The 17301-nt window shown below is 46.1% G+C and overlaps 1 protein-coding gene across 1 annotated transcript in view; it reads left to right on the top strand.

The window, feature by feature from the left end:
* The window catches only part of LOC135217175 (all-trans-retinol 13,14-reductase-like), a 289079-nt gene that overhangs the window by 79375 nt on the left and 192403 nt on the right, over positions 1-17301 (top strand).

The following is a 17301-nucleotide window of genomic DNA, read 5'->3' as shown; positions in this document are numbered from 1 at the left end:
TCGTACTTGGGCCTGCAGATAAAACTTGGGAAATGGAAACAAAGTTTGGTGACATCCTATATTAAGAAGAGCTATAGTAGACTCACATCAACTGTGCATCTGATGTCTCGGCCAGTCCCTTACAACACTCCCGATTGGCTGTTGATAAGCCACTCACAGGGCTGGAAATTCTCATTCTCTTGAGAGAGTTCATATAGGCAGGATACATGTTCCACCTCTCCTGAGAGATATGTCTTTCAAAAGTATCCCTCAGGACAGGTGGAACATACATCCTGCCTATGTGAACTCTCGAGAGAGGCTGAGAGTTCCCAGTCCTATGATTGGTTTATCAACAGTCAACCAGAAGCGTCATCAGATGCACGGTAGATGTGAATCTTTTATATTAAATGATACCTAACACATTTACATATATGTCAAAATTGGGAATTCAATTTACAAATAACTAACACTCTGGGGGACTAGTCTTTAATAGGTCATATGTTAATGTTATGCCATCGTATGTTAATGTTGTGCCAAACACCTTTAGGGCATGCCTCCAAACCATTACCAAACAGGTATTCTCCATCTTATTTTGATCTAAAGAATGACCTAACATGTAATCTCCTCTATCTTTCTTTTATCTTAATAATTCCTTGATACTTCCTGGGGAGTCATGACACAAAAGTAGACAGCTTCTTTCAAGTAACAATATCAGCTTCTTTTTCTAGTCTGTCTCTTCACTTCCTGGAACATCTGCTACCCACTACTGCTATGGCTAGCGCTTTGTTTACCACTCCTTTCGTTAGCACTCTCCACGTTGCACATGTTTTTGCTTTCTGTGTTTCCGTTTGGAATTACTTACATCCGTATCACCATGGAACATCAAGTTGCTGCTGCATTCAAGTTGAGTACTGCAATTAATGTTTGATCTTAATTTTAGGTAGCGATAGGCGATATAAACCTGTTTAATGTGATTTTATATGAGGGAGCGGCAGCCCGCGCGTTGTTTTCCCCACGCCGCCATTTCGTGATTCGCTACCCGTGTATATTTACGCTCCTTTAGATTCCCAATTAGTCCCCTATACTAATTGGAGTCGATTTTCAAACATTTAGCAGTTCTCCATACGTTTGTTAGATGCTTTCATTATTGACTGACGTCTGAGATTTTGTCCGATCGCGGGGGGATAGCCTACCGACCGAACCGCATGCTCTCGGGACGTAGCCTAGTTCTGTTAGCCTTATTTACATCCTGAGGTGGGCATCCCAACCTATATTCTAGCCAAAGTGTATTTTAGGCTATATTATATATATTTTAGTTCTACTATAAGACGCCCTTGTCTGCTTACAGAAGAGCCTTGGCTCTTCAATAGCCTATACATTATGGTCCTCGAGCCACCCTGGTCTTCCAGCCTTTCGGTCGAATAAATTCGATTTGGCAATCTAGACCAGGCCGCTCAGAGCCTGCCAGGTCAACCTGTTCAGATCGTTTCGGTTTGTGAAGGTTAGGCCAGCAGTTCGAGAGGACCCGTTGCTTTCTCTCTCGCTTAATAATTATTTTCTTTTCATATCTCCCCTGCGTTAGGACAGCATGTATATATATACTATATATGTGTGTATGTTTACATACGTACATACGGATATTTATTAGTAGCATGTGTTAGTAGGCCTAGGCCTTCTATTCCGATCAGTTGGATCCTTCCCACCGCGTGGTGGTGCACCTGGCTACAAGGGTTTCCAGCTGATCGCGTGCGAGCCACCCCGCTAGCCGACCTCCCTCCCCCTCGCACCCACCTCGGTGGGGTATTGGACTCGCTCACGCTACGCCACGTAGCCGATCCGAGTTCCTCGCTTAATAAGGGGGGAGGGCAGGGAGTGCGATCAGGGGGTAGGCTCACCACACCATGCTCTGTATGAGTGGTAGGGAGGGTGCCCTGCTCGGGCGAGCCTCGGCTGGCCACCTGGCTCGACCGGCCGGTGCGCTCTCCGGCCCACGTTGTCATATCCCTTTCCACGGTCTTCTTTCACCAATCCTGTCCCCGCTCCGGCGGATCCGGCATCCCAGCTTCAAGGTATTGGCTATGCAAATAGCTCTGATTTCTTACTGACCAGATATGGACCTAGGTTTTTACCAATCCCTTGTTCTGTTCCCATGAAGCCGACCCAGTATTGGGATAGCTCGGTGTATTTGACACGGAATAGGTAACGATCCACTGCTGTTGGATCAGTTAGTTATGCATGCGCACACATATATATGTACACATGTGGTTATGTACATTAGATACATTACTGATTTAGTTTTATCCAATAAGATATCTTTAATCTTATTATACTTCGGTTTGTTTACTCCATCGGACTTATTACTCCGCCGGGTATTTCAAGCCGAGGTACCTTGTTATCACTAGCCCATCGGCCTTATTCATTTGTCTTGATTTGTCTTTTTCCATCCCTCACCCTAGAGGAATGGAGAACGGGCTTGAGACGCAATCCTAATTCACTAGATTTTACGTCTCCGGCGCCACCGGAGTCAGGACAGGTTTTCACTTAAGCTGTCCCGTTCCACCAGCCCTATACTTAAGACATGACAAGAACAAGAGCTGCACCCCGGAGCTGATGAGAACAAGGATGCATGATACCCTAGTGGTAAAAATATTCTGTCACCAGAGTCACCTCCAATGACTGTAGAAAAATGCATGCCCCACCGGACACACCGGTGGGTCTAAATAATGATACTCATGTATCATTTGACTTACAGATCTTGCAGTGTTTGGAGACGGGGTGTACCGCCGTCCTCCAAGAGCCCTGAGGGCACGTAGTTTGCAGGACCCATGCTGGTTGTGCCGTCAAGGTCGGGGACTTGTTGGTTTGGCACCACGAGGGATGTGAGGTCTGCTACGGCCTCGTGAATGAACTCACCTCCGAGCCGGTATGTACCATTCTTGATAATGATACAGTGAGTGTCAGATTAACTATATTGTTTTGATTCATACTGGACTAAGGATAGTACTTAGTTTAAGGGTTGACGTAACTCCTCTAACAAAGCATCCAAGCTGTCAAGGACGCGGCGCTGGCTACCTTGAAGACCTGGGTCGGTGAATTTGGCCGCAATGCCAAGAAGGCTCAGCCCTACATGCTGTCCGAGGAGATGGCTGGGATCATCTACCCCGGAGCCAAGAAGTCCTCGGCATAGAGGCAGCGGTAGCGGCCCCCATCATCGCCAGGATCCGGCAGAGACCACGGCCGCGACGGAGGAGGGTTTCGGTGAGGAGGTGGTTGGAGATGTGGCCGCCTTAGATCTTGACCGCGAGCCCTTGATTGTGGACAACCAGGGCGAAGGTAGGAAAGTTAGTGAGGCATGTAGTGTAGGGGCTCAAGGCTTGCTCTTGAGCCCATCTCAATCTTCCTCTCTTTCCTCTACCACTTCCTTCCAGGGATTCACCAGGAAGCTTCAGTCGGTTAGACCGAAGTCTTCCTCGGTGGTCCCTAAAGTCAAGAACCCGATTGACTTTAAGGCAATGAAAAAGTCCTTGCCTAAGCCAAGGTCCGGAACCAGCCGCGTCAATAAGCCATCGGCTCCTAACACCGAGGCGGACACGGCAAGAGCGACTCCCCTCAACAGAGGGCGAGAGCAAAGGTTCCAAAATAAGCTAGGACCCCGGTACTAGCTTTGACCCGGAGGCATTCTCTGCAAGCATGATGCAGCAGATGGGGAACATTGTAGGAACCTTGGTCCAGACCAAGTTCCAAGAAATGTTCTAACAGCTGTCATCCACGCTGGAAGCCTCAGGCCAGTCCATCCAATCCCTATCGGAAAGGATGGTTGCTAAGGAGAACCTAGTGGCGGGTCTCTGAGACTCTATGGCAACTGGACAGCCTCAGTCCGGACAGGTAGTTCATCCCCTACCAATGCCGGACTCCTCAAAGCTGCCTCCCTTCAAGAGTAACAACCCTTGAAGGTCAGCAGCATACGCACCGTTCTCGGATGGTATGTTTACCATCGAGGGGTGCGGAACTCAAAGACTGGAAGACTTCGAGTTCTATCCTCCGGGACTCCAGTTTCCCTTCATCGGATACGCTCGTCTGACAGAAGACGCGATGGTGAGGGAGGATAAAAACCCTAAAGAAACTGTCATCTTCCCCAGGGAGCAAGCTCAACAAGCTTGGCTCCGGAGCTTGACAGAGTGGCAGTGCATCAACACCAGGTTGACGGCTCATAAGAGTCCCTTTACCATCTTCGCGGTAAACGAAGGAACACCTACCCCGTGTCTATCCAAAGTGGCTGAGCTAACTATGCAGGCAGCCATGGAGGATAAACCAATGCCACAGCTCCGGGAAACAGATTTGCCTTCCATTCTGCTCCCCGGAAGCACGGACTGTTGGGTAGACGCACCTTCCACTTTTTCTGCAGGTAAGCTGGCGCCGGACTGTGGTAACACACTGTTCAGCGAGCAGCTTCCTAGGGTTCCGGACAGCCTGATCAAGGCAGAGTATGACGCCAGATTGAGGCTGAGTAGGTCCCTCAACTCCACCACCATGTCGGAAATGACATCGCTCATCTACGAAGATGAGGCGTTGTTTAAAGTTCTGACAAAGTCATTGCTTCACACGGTACAGTGTGACCAGTATGACTTTATCATAGCAAGGCAGAACTGTAGGAAGCACGTTCTGGCCGAAGCGTCCATTCGCCATGAGCCGAATAAGCTAATTGTATCCTCCATCTGGGGAGCAAACCTCTTCCCAACTCCGCCGTTAACGAGGTCTTGGCGGAGGCAGTGAGGGTGAGCCAGAGTCTGAAGATTCACGGGGACTCATTCCCAAAAGGAAATCCAAGTCCGCCAGAACGAAATCCCAAAGGTAAGTAGAACTGAGGAAGTTCCAACCCTTCCAATCTCTCAACCACAGACGATGGTCCAGGCGGTTCCGGTGGGGCTCAAATGAGTCAACCGTCAACATCAAAAGCACAACCGCAACAACAGTTTGTGCTTCTGACTCAACAACCCCAGGCTTCAACCTCCTTCTCCGTCTCTCCGGCTTACAATGCTACCTTTGAAACCCAAGCATTTCAAGGGTATAACAGGTTTGCCAGAGGCAGCCGTGACCAGAGGAGCCTTCCGACACAGGTGGCGGAAGAGCCTCCAACTGAGGCAAAGGCTTCCGGGGAGCCCATGGTAGACGTCCATCCGCCAACCAGTGAGACTCCTCAGGTAGGAGGGAGGGTGTACTTCTTCCGACATCGGTGGGGGTTCAGCACCTGGGCCCAGAGTATTGTGACCAAAGGTCTGGGATGGAGCTGGATACAAAGTCCTCCTCCATCAAACACCTTTTACCAAAGACCAACAGCGGAACTGATAGAGTATACCCGAGAATTACTTCAAAAAAGGGTAGTGTCACAAGTCAAAAACTTAAAGTTTCAAGGGCGCTTGTTCAGCATTCCAAGAAAGACTCAAACAAACTAAGAATAATCCTAGACTTGTCCCATCTAAACTCATTCATTCATTGCGACAAGTTCCGTATGCTGACCGTCTCGCAGGTGCGGACCTTACTTCCCCGTGGGGCTGTCACCACCTCTATAGATCTTACAGACGCCTACTATCATAATGTGGCGGGATCACAAAAACAAGTAACCTCCCCACATAAACTTAACCTGTGGCTATCAAACCCACCCTCAATCACACTTTCCACTTAACACTAAAAAACACAGCAGGACAATTGCCCCAATACCTACATACAGAACAAAAAACACAAACAGGTACTCACCGCTGGCTTCTGATACCTAGGACTAGGCTGTGCTGTCGTCCACTGGATATAGCTAGGCTATAGGCTAGCCACACAACCACCGCCGACAACCAAACACAAATCAACCACCCGGGACCCACAACCCCACAAAAACTCAATAACCCAACAACCTAAACGCAGATGAACACCCAACCGCCTGAAAAAACACGACAACCACACGACTTACAGCAGTACAACAACCCGCCAAAACCAACCCTGCCCCAACCACCACTAACAGCACCAAAAATGCACCACCAACCTTCTTAACCTCACCACACCAGACAGACACCCGCACAACAACTTCACACACCCCAAAATCTATCAAATAACACCCAAACAACGAAACACCAAAGGAAAACTGCTGCCTAAACCAACACTGACTTGACCAGACACCTCACTGTTTACAACTCTCGTAACAGACTTCCATTGACTACCTACAGAGTGCCACAACAGACATGTTTCCGACCGCCATCTAACCACTCCCATTCATTCTTCCACCAATCTCCTCTCTCTCTCTCACACCAACCTTTGGAGATGTTGTCAAATATAAACTAAAATTACTCCTCCATATTACCTCCCCCATTACATTTGACAACATCTCCTTACACTCACAACATCCACACTAAATTGCCTTTCGCAACACCCAAGGATGCTCAGATGCAGGTCCCCTGGATCTTGTTTGAGGACCATCATACACTCTTTCAGTTACATCGCCATTCACTTCTTCCAAACCACTTTCTTTCAAACTCCCATTATCTCCCTCACTACCATCCTCCCAAAAACCACTCAGTTCATCCATACTTCTGTCAAACTCCTGCAAAGACTTATCCATCCTATCAACTATCTCCTCACTACGCAGTTTCCTTCTCACTGAAGTCTTATTTGTCCCTGTCAACTCAAACCCACATACACTACAAATATCATTCATTCCCCCAAAGTCATCCGTAGCACACGCTTTATCAACCGTTTGCACCCTACCACCAACCCCTTTACCATGTCGTTCACGCTTTTCCCTTCCACTTCCTCTCTCCACACTCTTCTGTTTTCTTCCATACTCACCAACACCAACTGTCGATCTCCCAGACCAATTTGTTCACCAACAGTCGGCTCATACTTATTCACCCTCAACCAACCCTCACTCATCGCATTCTCCCGAACATAAGGTTTGGTACTTCCCTCCACTTACGGAGCTGGTTATGGTGTGCCCTAACCTCATCCAGTCCCCCACCTACTCGCAATTTCCCCAAAACATAACTCAATCCACTCGGTCCCACTTCCAAAATCTCAAAAGGCCCTTCAAATTTCTCCCTTACTTTATTCACATTCATTCTTCCCATCTCAACCACCTCTTTCAACAAAACCTTATCCCCAATCTTAAAACTCTCAAACCTTTTAACTCGCTTTCTTCCACAAATCCCGATCACCTTCTGACAGACCCAACCGCGGTCTGACAATCCTTTCAAAATTCAACACATATTTACAAGGAGACATACCTATACTCTTCTGCAGTGTGGCGTTATATACCCAAACTGCACGTCCTACATACATATCCCAATCCTTGTCGCTCTTACTCATCATTCGCAAAATAAAATCAGTCATCGTCCTAACAGTCCTTTCAGCCAACCCATTCGCACTGGGCATATTACAGAGTAGAATACACATGCCACATGCACAATACCCCATTCCTTCAACATTTCTTCAAATTCCCATCCCACAAACTCAGGTCCATTATCACTCAACATTTTTGCCGGCTTACACACACACATGGGCAACATCACTTGAGCCACCATTCGTGCAACAGTTTCATCCTCTTATCTTTGATGGGGAACCACATAAGCAAATTTACTCATGTGATCCACCATCACAATCATCCCCACGTGTCCTCTCGCAGTCCTGGGCAAAGAAACACAATCAATCACAAGCATTTCAAACGGCTCTTTTCATCTGCAATCGCAACACAGGCGGACTTGCATGCACACTCTGATACTTTCCCCTCTGACAGTCTTCACACGTGACAGCCACATCCACACAAATCTTACTCAACCCAGGAGCATACAATCTCTCTCTCATGCATTCCCACAACTTATTTTTTCCCATATGCCCAAACCGATCATGCACCAACAAACACATACTCACAGCTGACTCAACAGAAAACACTGGCACATACACTTCCTTGTCATACACCCCTTCCTGATGCAAAAAGTACACTATGCAACACCACCCAAAAACCGTTTTTGCCCAAAAACCGTTTTTGACCACCACACGTTTAGCACCCTCTTATATACATCCAACTCACATGGCCAGTCTTCCACACGCCTCCTCCCAAAACACATTGTCGCAACACACTTATCTCAGGCACTTATTTTGCATTTCCTCAACTCTTCCTCACTCAACAGATCATTCTCACTCCAGCAATATCAATCATACCCACAAAGTTTGCTACAAACACATTACCATCTTGAATCCTAGCTACTTGCCTGCCCCCCTTTCTAATAAGAATTCCATTTCCTACATCTACGTCTATATCGTGGATCCTCAAAAAATCTATCCCTATTAAAAAACAAGATGGCATATCATTTTCTCCTATAACTAAAAAGTTATGCATTACCTCAAGATCTCCCAACCTAACCTTTAACCGTACCTCTTCCCATACTAAAACACTTCCTTGTCCTAACCCATGTATTCTCACACTTGTAGACTGCCTTTTCACTTCCCAATCACATCTCTCAAGTTCACTCACCACTGACCCACTCACCAAGGAAACTTGTGGCCCTGTGTCAACCAAACTACAATACTCACTATCATTTACTTGGACAAACGTCACCATTTTCCCTCAAGTCCCATGCTACACACATTCACTACCACGTCCACCTGGTTATCCACATCACAATCCTCCTCATCACATTCATCCTCAGCTACTCCCCATTTCCACAATTCTGACTCAGATCCCTTCACAGTCCCTTTTTGTAACCAACCAATTACAACCACGTTCCCCGCACTAAATCATCAAAACCCCACGTTCATTACCAGTACTCACCCTTCCTCGATATTCAACCGGTCTGTCCCATCCAAAATACAACAACACTTTTATTCCAAACAACTCAGCTACTGCTGACAACAATTCATACAACACTTCTCCTTGCCCACCTTGTTCCTCCGCACATGCCACTTCCTTCTGCACATCACTCATCAACTTCACTCGCAACTCATTCACACTACCGGGTACCTCTTCAACCAGACCCTTACTCCTTCCAAGTTTTTCAATGCGAAAACAAACATTCACACATTCTGTCATTCCCTTCAAACCTCTCTTTTACAACCAACCCCTCAGGTACCATATTCGGATCCCAGTCACTTTTCACAACACCACTGTCCTTACCATGCATCCTAGACATCGTATCAGCAATCACATTTTTTACTCCCCGGCACATATTCTAAGCCAAAATCAAACTCAATCAAATCCTCAATTGTCCTCGCAATCCTAGCATTCACACTTTCCTTCTTGATCATATAAACTAACGGCGATGATCTGTCCTTATGACAAATTTTACCCATACAAAAACACTTTCAACGCTTTCACACAAAACCTTATTGCCGCAAGCTCCTTCTCAACCACCGAATACTTAAGCTCTGCTTTATTAAAGCTTTACTCACATACGCAATCACTCTCAATTGTCCCTCCCCATTCACCTCTTGCATCTGCACCAAGCATCCTCCCATACTAAACTTACTAGCATCAGCATACAACTCAAGCTTACTGGCATCCTCACTGTAGTCCGGAAAAGCCAAGGTGACGTCCCTAGCAGCCTCCTCTTTCAATCTCTCAAATGCTCCCACCATTCGCTCATCCCCCTCAGCTTAGTACAATTTTTCTTCCCGGTCCATTCAGTCAACGGCTTCCCTATACCGAACAATCCTAACGAACTTCCTCCCGAACTCAATCAAACCCAAAAAACCCTTTAACTCCCGCACGGTCCGGGGACGTGGAAACTCCTTTACTTTTTCCACAAACTTTTCACTCTTCCTTACACCACTCGCAACTCACCTTATGACCAAGAAATTCCACTTCCCAGCCAACCACGTACACTTCTCCAACTTCACTTTCACTCCAACCTCTTCCAACCGTTCTAACACCTTCTCAAGCAGTTCCACATTCTCCTCAACAGTCTCACTTGCAATCAAAAACGTCATCTATATACACAGTCACCTTCCTCCTATCAAAACCAGCCAAAACTACATTCATCGCCCTCTGGAAGGCAGCAGGCGCATTAGCCAATCCAAAACTTAACCTCTTGAATTGATAGTGGCAAGCTACCACTCGAAAAAGCCGTAACATGCCTGCTCCCTTCCATCAAGAGGCATCTGGTAATAGCCCCTTACCAAATCCAATTTGTGAACACTCTCATCCCATGCATCTTATACACACAATCAGACACCACATTCATCAGGAATCGCTCCTTCACAGTCACGTTCATTCACCTTCCCTGTAATCCACACACATCCTCAAACTTCCATCTGTCTTGCGTACTGGGACTATGGGACTATTCCAAGCACTCTCACTCCTCTCGATCACTCCCCACTCTCTCAAGTTCCTCACACTGTTCCTCAATCTCTCAGGCAATAGGCGCAGAAAAGTGTCGGGACGCTGATATATTGGGGGTATCGTCATTCAAAACTATCTTGAATTCTGGAAGCTTAGATCCCCTGAAATCCTCGTCACCCCAACTCAACGCACCCCGCCTATCCCACAACATCTGCATCAACCGCTCCCTCTCGTCATCACCACATTTTCATCCACCTCAATTCTTTCTCTCAACTCATCATACTTCCACTCATCACTTTTTTCATGCTACCTGTCATCACCCGCCGCACCCTAACATATCTTTCGTCGTCCACATCCACCAACGTATACAACAACCCCACACAATCACCCTCACGTATACCCCGCACTCGCTTTTTCCTAACACTCGGCAATGAGGCCACAAAAACCCGAGGATTCTCCATATCCAAAATCCAGTCGTACACATGCACACTCGCTCTTACCAACTTGTTCGCATCCACACCCTCAACCACATAAGCACACTTGTCACCCTTGACAATCCCAAGACCATCGGGCCACGCAACTTTCCCACTAACAACTTCTCCAACTTCTCGCGGCCCTTTTACACTCTTTCGCAACCAACGGCACTCCCTTCCACATTTTACTGCTTACCCCTCCATCCCTATCCAAGTACAACTCTCCATGTACATTCCCCTTCCTATGCAACTCAATCATATTCCTGCTCGGATGGACCACCATCCCACACTTCTTCAGGAACCTGTATCCTAACAACATATCATACTTATCACTCCTTCCTCGATCACACAAAAGTCACCTTCATCCATACTAACCCTTCGATTTCTACATTTTCACGCACATTCCCACCACAGGCATACCCAAATTTCCTATCCTCGTACCTCCCCTTTACATTTCCTAATTTCACACTCACTCCGCAACTTGTCACATCCATTCTTAAAAAGAACACGACACTGCAGCCAGTATCAATCAAAGCAACCAAACACACCCCTTTGCACCTCACTTTTACACTCATTACATTCATGAGCTCTTCCTCAAACCCTTTTTCATGCAACAATCCTTCACGCACATGCATCACTCTTACTGACCGCACACCAGAGGACCCACCCAACTGAATCCCCTTTGTACCTAGTTTCCCGAACTCCCAACCTGACTCATCCTCTTTCGCCTACACACACTCGCCACATGACCTTCCATTCCACACCTCAACACATTTTGCCCGCTTGTTCCTTACACATCCTAGCATAATGCCCATTCTTCCCGCAATTACCGCAAACCTCAGTCACACGAGTACCTCGACATCCACTTGCTATATGCCCTATCTTGCCCACACCTGTAGCATTTAATATCCTATCCTTCTTACACTCGCTCACGTAAATGCCCTGTGTTTGCCCACACCCGAAGCAAGCTCCCAACGCCCACCGACATTCATTCTTCCTGTGCCCTAGCTTTCCACATCTGTAACACTGCGCTCTCGTTCACGACTAACCGACCCTAATCTTCCAACGCTTGCACTCCGATCTCTCTTAGGGCTAACCATACTTACGTTACTGGCTCTAACGCTCCTATCAACACTCGCTCTGCCATTCGCCTGGCCCTTCCAAAACTGCCTCCCTATAGCTCTTAAACTCTGGTATAACATCAGCCACTTCAGTCCTAATACTAACACTTCTACTCTCTTTCATACACCTATCCAACTCATAATCCTCTACTATTTCCAAAATGTCGTTCCACGACAACCTTTCATTCGTCCATCGCATTTTCTCCTTACGTTTCAGATTTACAAACTCATACACATCTCAGGCACAGTCCTCCAAAAACTCCCTCCTAACTCTTTACACTCATTTATCCCTTCATCCCCAAACTTTTTCCTGGCTAATGTGTTTCCAACCTGCACACATTATTGACAACGACTCACCAACATTCCTTCTTACCTCATCAAAACCATGTTTATTTTCTCCTATATCTAACACTACTCCATTATCCTCTTCGCCTCCACAATCCTGGCTTTTCAACTCTCATAAGGCACATTCCCCACTCATCACTACCCCATACATATTCAACAAAAATCCTGTCAAAAAGCTACCCAACTCTCTTGCCCAGACTCTCTTGTTATCCCCATACTTTGCCTCACAATACCTCTCATATTCCTTAAAAAAATCCCCTATGTCCCTACTACCATATTCCTCGTATTGTGCACATCTAGGTATCTCTCTCATATATACAGCCTTTCGTACTTCCCGCTCACTCTCACTTTCGCTACTTCCACCATTCATGATCCCTCTTACCTCGTCCGAATACAGCGAATCAACTTCCATACTAACATCCATGCTCCTCATTACGCTCTTCTTGCCCTTCTTTCTACCCTCCTGTTTCCACTCACCGCTATCCAAATCACTCTCAGCCCTTTCCCCAATGTATTCAGTCCTAGTCTCATCCTGTCCGTCACCCTTCCTAACCTTCTTTCCCTTAGTTGTCTTCTTTTCGTCAGCCCCCTTCTTATTCTTGTCCTCAGGTTTATCCTTATCCTGTCTCTTTCCCTTCTTTCCTTTACCTATCACAAACAAGTCACCTTCGTCACTCGTAGTTTCATCCCCTTGCTCTTCCACTGTCTTTAACCACTTCTGGCCTATCACAAGACCTAGTATGGCCTACCCCTACACGCTCCCTCTCCCATGAACCCCTTCATCATCTCCTGCACTGCATTCATCATCACTAAGAATTTTTCATCCATTTCTCAACCATTCTCTCTTCCGCTCCTTTCACTTCTTCTTTCATTTCCACTTTTGCACTCCTTAGCATTCCTCTCATTTCCTCCAACTCGCTCTTCAGCTCCTCACACTCTACCTCAACCTCTCATTATCCACTTCAATTGTCCTCTTACTTCCCTCTCCAACCTTAACTCCTCCTTCAGCCTCTCCACCTCACTCAATCCTTCCATCCCAAACTTTCTCACCAATCAAACACTAGCCTAGACCAATTGTCCTGCAGCTGCCACACCAGCAGTCCCTGTTCGGGCGCCAAAAAATAATGTGGCGGGATCACAAAAACAAGTAACCTCCCCACATAAACTTAACCTCTGGCTATCAAACCCACCCTCAATCACACTTTCCACTTAACACAAAAAACACAGCAGGACCAATTGCCCCAATACCTACATACAGAAAAAACAAAAAACACACAGTACTCACCGCTGGCTTCTGATACCTAGGACTAGGCTGTGCTGTCGTCCACTGGATATAGCTAGGCTATAGGCTAAACAACACAACCACCGCCGACAACCAAACACAAATCAACCCACCCGGGACCCACAACCCCACAAAAACTCAATAACCCAACAACTAAATGCAGATGATACACCAACCGCCTGAAAAAAACACGACAACCACACTTACAGCAGTACAACAACCCGCAAAACCAACCATGCCCAACCACCACTAACAGACACCGAAAATGCACCACCAACCTTCTTAACCTCACCACAACCAGACAGACACACGCACAACAACTTCACAACCCCAAAATCTATCAAATAACACCCAAACAACGAAACACCAAAGGAAAACTGCTGCAAAACCAACACTGACTTGACCAGACGCCTCACTGTTTACAACTCTCGTAACAGATTTCCATTGACTACCTACAGAGTGCCACAACAGACATGCTTCCGACCGCCATCTAACCACTCCCATTCATTCTTCCACCAATCTCTCTCTCTCTCTTACTTTGGAGATGTTGTCAAATATAAACTAAAATTAACTCCTCCATAATATCCCGATAGCAAGACACTTCCGCCCCTTCCTAGGCTTAAGACTAGGAAAGAAGGCTTATTCCTTCAAAGTAATGCCATTTGGGCTCAACATAGCGCCCAGAATATTTACGAAAAAGCGGGAACAGTAGTCCAGGAGTTAAGGACTCAAGGGGTAATGTTAGTAGCTTATTAGGACGATTGGCTCATTTGGGCCACAGACGTCGACGAATGCCGCAAGGCGACGGTCAAAGTGATAAAGTTCCTGGAACACCTAGGTTTCCAAATAAACAGGAACAAGTCCCGTCTAACTCCGGCACCACGTTTTTAGTGGCTAGGAATCTAATGGGACCTACACTCGCACACTTTATCAATTCCGCTGGTAAAACGGAGAGAAATAGTCAAGGCTACAAAACAATTTCTCAAAGACAAGCAGACATCCCGGAGAAACCAGGAAAGAATCCTAGGTTCACTCCAGTTTGCATCAGTTACGGACGTACTACTGAAAGCCAAGCTAAAAGATATAAATCGAGTTTGGCGATCGAGAGCGAACAGAAGATCCCGGGACAAAGTATCACGTATCCCGGAGATCTTACGCAAGAGACTCCGCCCCTGGACAGAAGTCAAAAGTCTGTCGAAATCAGTACCTCTACAGTTTCCTCCGACGGCCCTAGTAGTCCATACGGATACTCACAGTACAAGAAAGTACAGGGAACCTGGTCAGTGTCATTCCCCCAGCTACATGTCAATGTACTGGAAGCTATGGCAGTGTTTCTTACACTGAAGAAACTCTTACCAGCCAAGAAAATCCATATCAAGCTAGTATTGGATAGCGCAGTGGTAGTCCACTGCATAAACAGGAGGTTCCAAGTCGAGCCATGTAAACCACGTAATGATAGCCATATTTGCCCTAGCGGCCAGGAACAAATGGCACCCATCAGCCACTCACCTAGCGGGGAGTAAGAAAATGTAGTGGCAGACGCTCTGTCAAGGACTATTCCGCTGGAGTCGAAGTGGACCCTGGATGGAGGGTCATTCAAATGGATCTGCCAACAGGTGCCCGGGCGGGCTTCAAGTGGACTTTTTGCCACGGAATCAAACCACAAACTGCCATGCTATGTGGCTCCCAACCAGGACCCTCTGGCTTATGCCACAGACGCTATGGCAATAGACTGGAATATCTGGAAAAGGATTTATCTATTCCCTCTGGTGAACCTACTAATGAAGGTCCTGAACAAACTCAGGACTTTCAAAGGTCAGATCGCACTAGTAGCCCCCAACTGGCCCAAGAGCAATTGGTTCCCTCTACTAGTGGAATTGGGACTCCGGCCCCGACGGATCCCCAATCCCAAACTGACGCAGTTGGTACAAACGCGGACTGTGTCCTCTTCCTCAGGAATTCAGAAAACCCTAACTTTATGGACTTCATGAAGTTTGCGGCACAGAAAGATGCCAACATTGATCCTAAAAACATCCGGTTCCTAGAATCAGATAAACGAGAATCAACACTGCGTCAATATGATTCAGCAGTGAAGAAGCTAGCCACCTTTTTAAAAGACACAGGAGCACAACCATGACTACGAATCTGGCGATAACCTTCTTCAGACCTGTTTCGAGAAAAGATTAGCAGCTAGTACTATTACTATAACCAAATCGGCACTAAAGAAAATATTCCAATTTGGATTTAATATTGATCTTACAGATTCGTATTTTTCCTCTATTCCTAGGGCTTGTGCTAGACTTGGACCAATAGATAGACCTCGAACGGTCTCCTGGTTCTTAAATGATGTCCTTAAGCTAGCTTCAGACACTGTTAATGAGTTATGTACTTATATAACGCTCGTAAGGAAAACATTATTCCTAATAAGTCTGTCCTCAGGAGCTAGAATAATCTGAGCTGTCGGCCCTCTCTAGGAAACCAGACCATATTGAGTTCCTCCCATCAGGAGAATTATTACTTTTACCAGATCGTCAATTTTTGGCTAAAAACGAAGACCCACAAGATAGGTGGGCCCCATGGAAAATTGTTCCTCTTCCTCAGGATCTGTCCTTATGTCCAGTTAATTCACTGAAAACCTATTTAAACAGAACCGTCATGAAAACTTCAGGCCCCTTGTTTATTAGGGAAAATGGTGGAACCATCTCCCTAAAAGGAATCAGACAGCAGATTCTATATTTTATCAAACAAGCTAACCCGGAATCAATTCCGCAAGCACATGATGTTAGGGCGGTAGCTACATCAGTTAATTATTTTCAACACATGAACTTTGACGATCACAAAAAGTATACAGGCTGGAAATCACCGACAGTGTTTAAATGCCACTACCTAAAATCTTTAGAGGCCCTTAAATTCCCAGCAGTGGCAGCAAGGAACACAGTTTCCCCTGACTGCATAGCATGGTAGTAACTAGTCTAAGTAGCCCATGTCTCTCTCTCATCTCTCTCTCCTACCTGCCTCGCTAGCATTCTTGACCTTAGCTCGGTTGTTACTGGGCGTTGCACACTTAATTTGAATTTCACCCCCCCTGCATTGTATTATGATCTTTATTGTTGTACATATGGATATCTTGTGCAAAATTTTGTAAATAAATTCCTGTTTAGTGGTGCAGGATTCATTTAATGTTATATGTCGGGTTAGACAACCCTATTAGTAGATAAGAACTGTAGTTTAAGGATATCATTAAAAATCTTCATAGTATTAAGGAAATTTATTAAGTATTCTAGATTAAATATCTATTATTAAATAATATTTAATAATTATATAGGTTTCAATTTCCTTAAAGTAATTTATCTACACTAACTTTCCAAGCTGGTGGGGCCAATTCTCTGTTACGATTTCACGGAGCGACACAGGGTAGGCCAGAAATAGATTTTTCCTTTTGACAAAGGAAAAATCTATTTCTGGGCAGTGACCTGTGTTGCCCAGTGAAACCCACCCTCTAATTTCCACACCCTGATCTGGCCCAAGCTTGGGTACTATCTACAGGAATGGTAAGCAAAGCGCTAGCCGTAGCAGTAGTGGGTAACGGGGGCCAGAACGGCTCCTCTGTAGACGAGGGATATTGAGAAAGGAAGAAGACTAAATGGCAGGGGACCTCTGGTAGTGGTTACACTCGCCCCAGATACCATACCGACACCTTAAATAAAGGTGAGCGAGCCAGAATATTCTGGTATTACCATATAGCATTTTTCTCTGGTATATTTAGCAATATTTATGCCTAGAAAT

This window comes from Macrobrachium nipponense, chromosome 7, assembly GCF_015104395.2.
Source record: "Macrobrachium nipponense isolate FS-2020 chromosome 7, ASM1510439v2, whole genome shotgun sequence".
NCBI classification, from domain to species: Eukaryota; Metazoa; Arthropoda; class Malacostraca; order Decapoda; family Palaemonidae; genus Macrobrachium; species Macrobrachium nipponense.
Note: the sequence above shows the minus strand (reverse complement) of the source record. Positions and strands in the feature narration are given on the sequence as shown.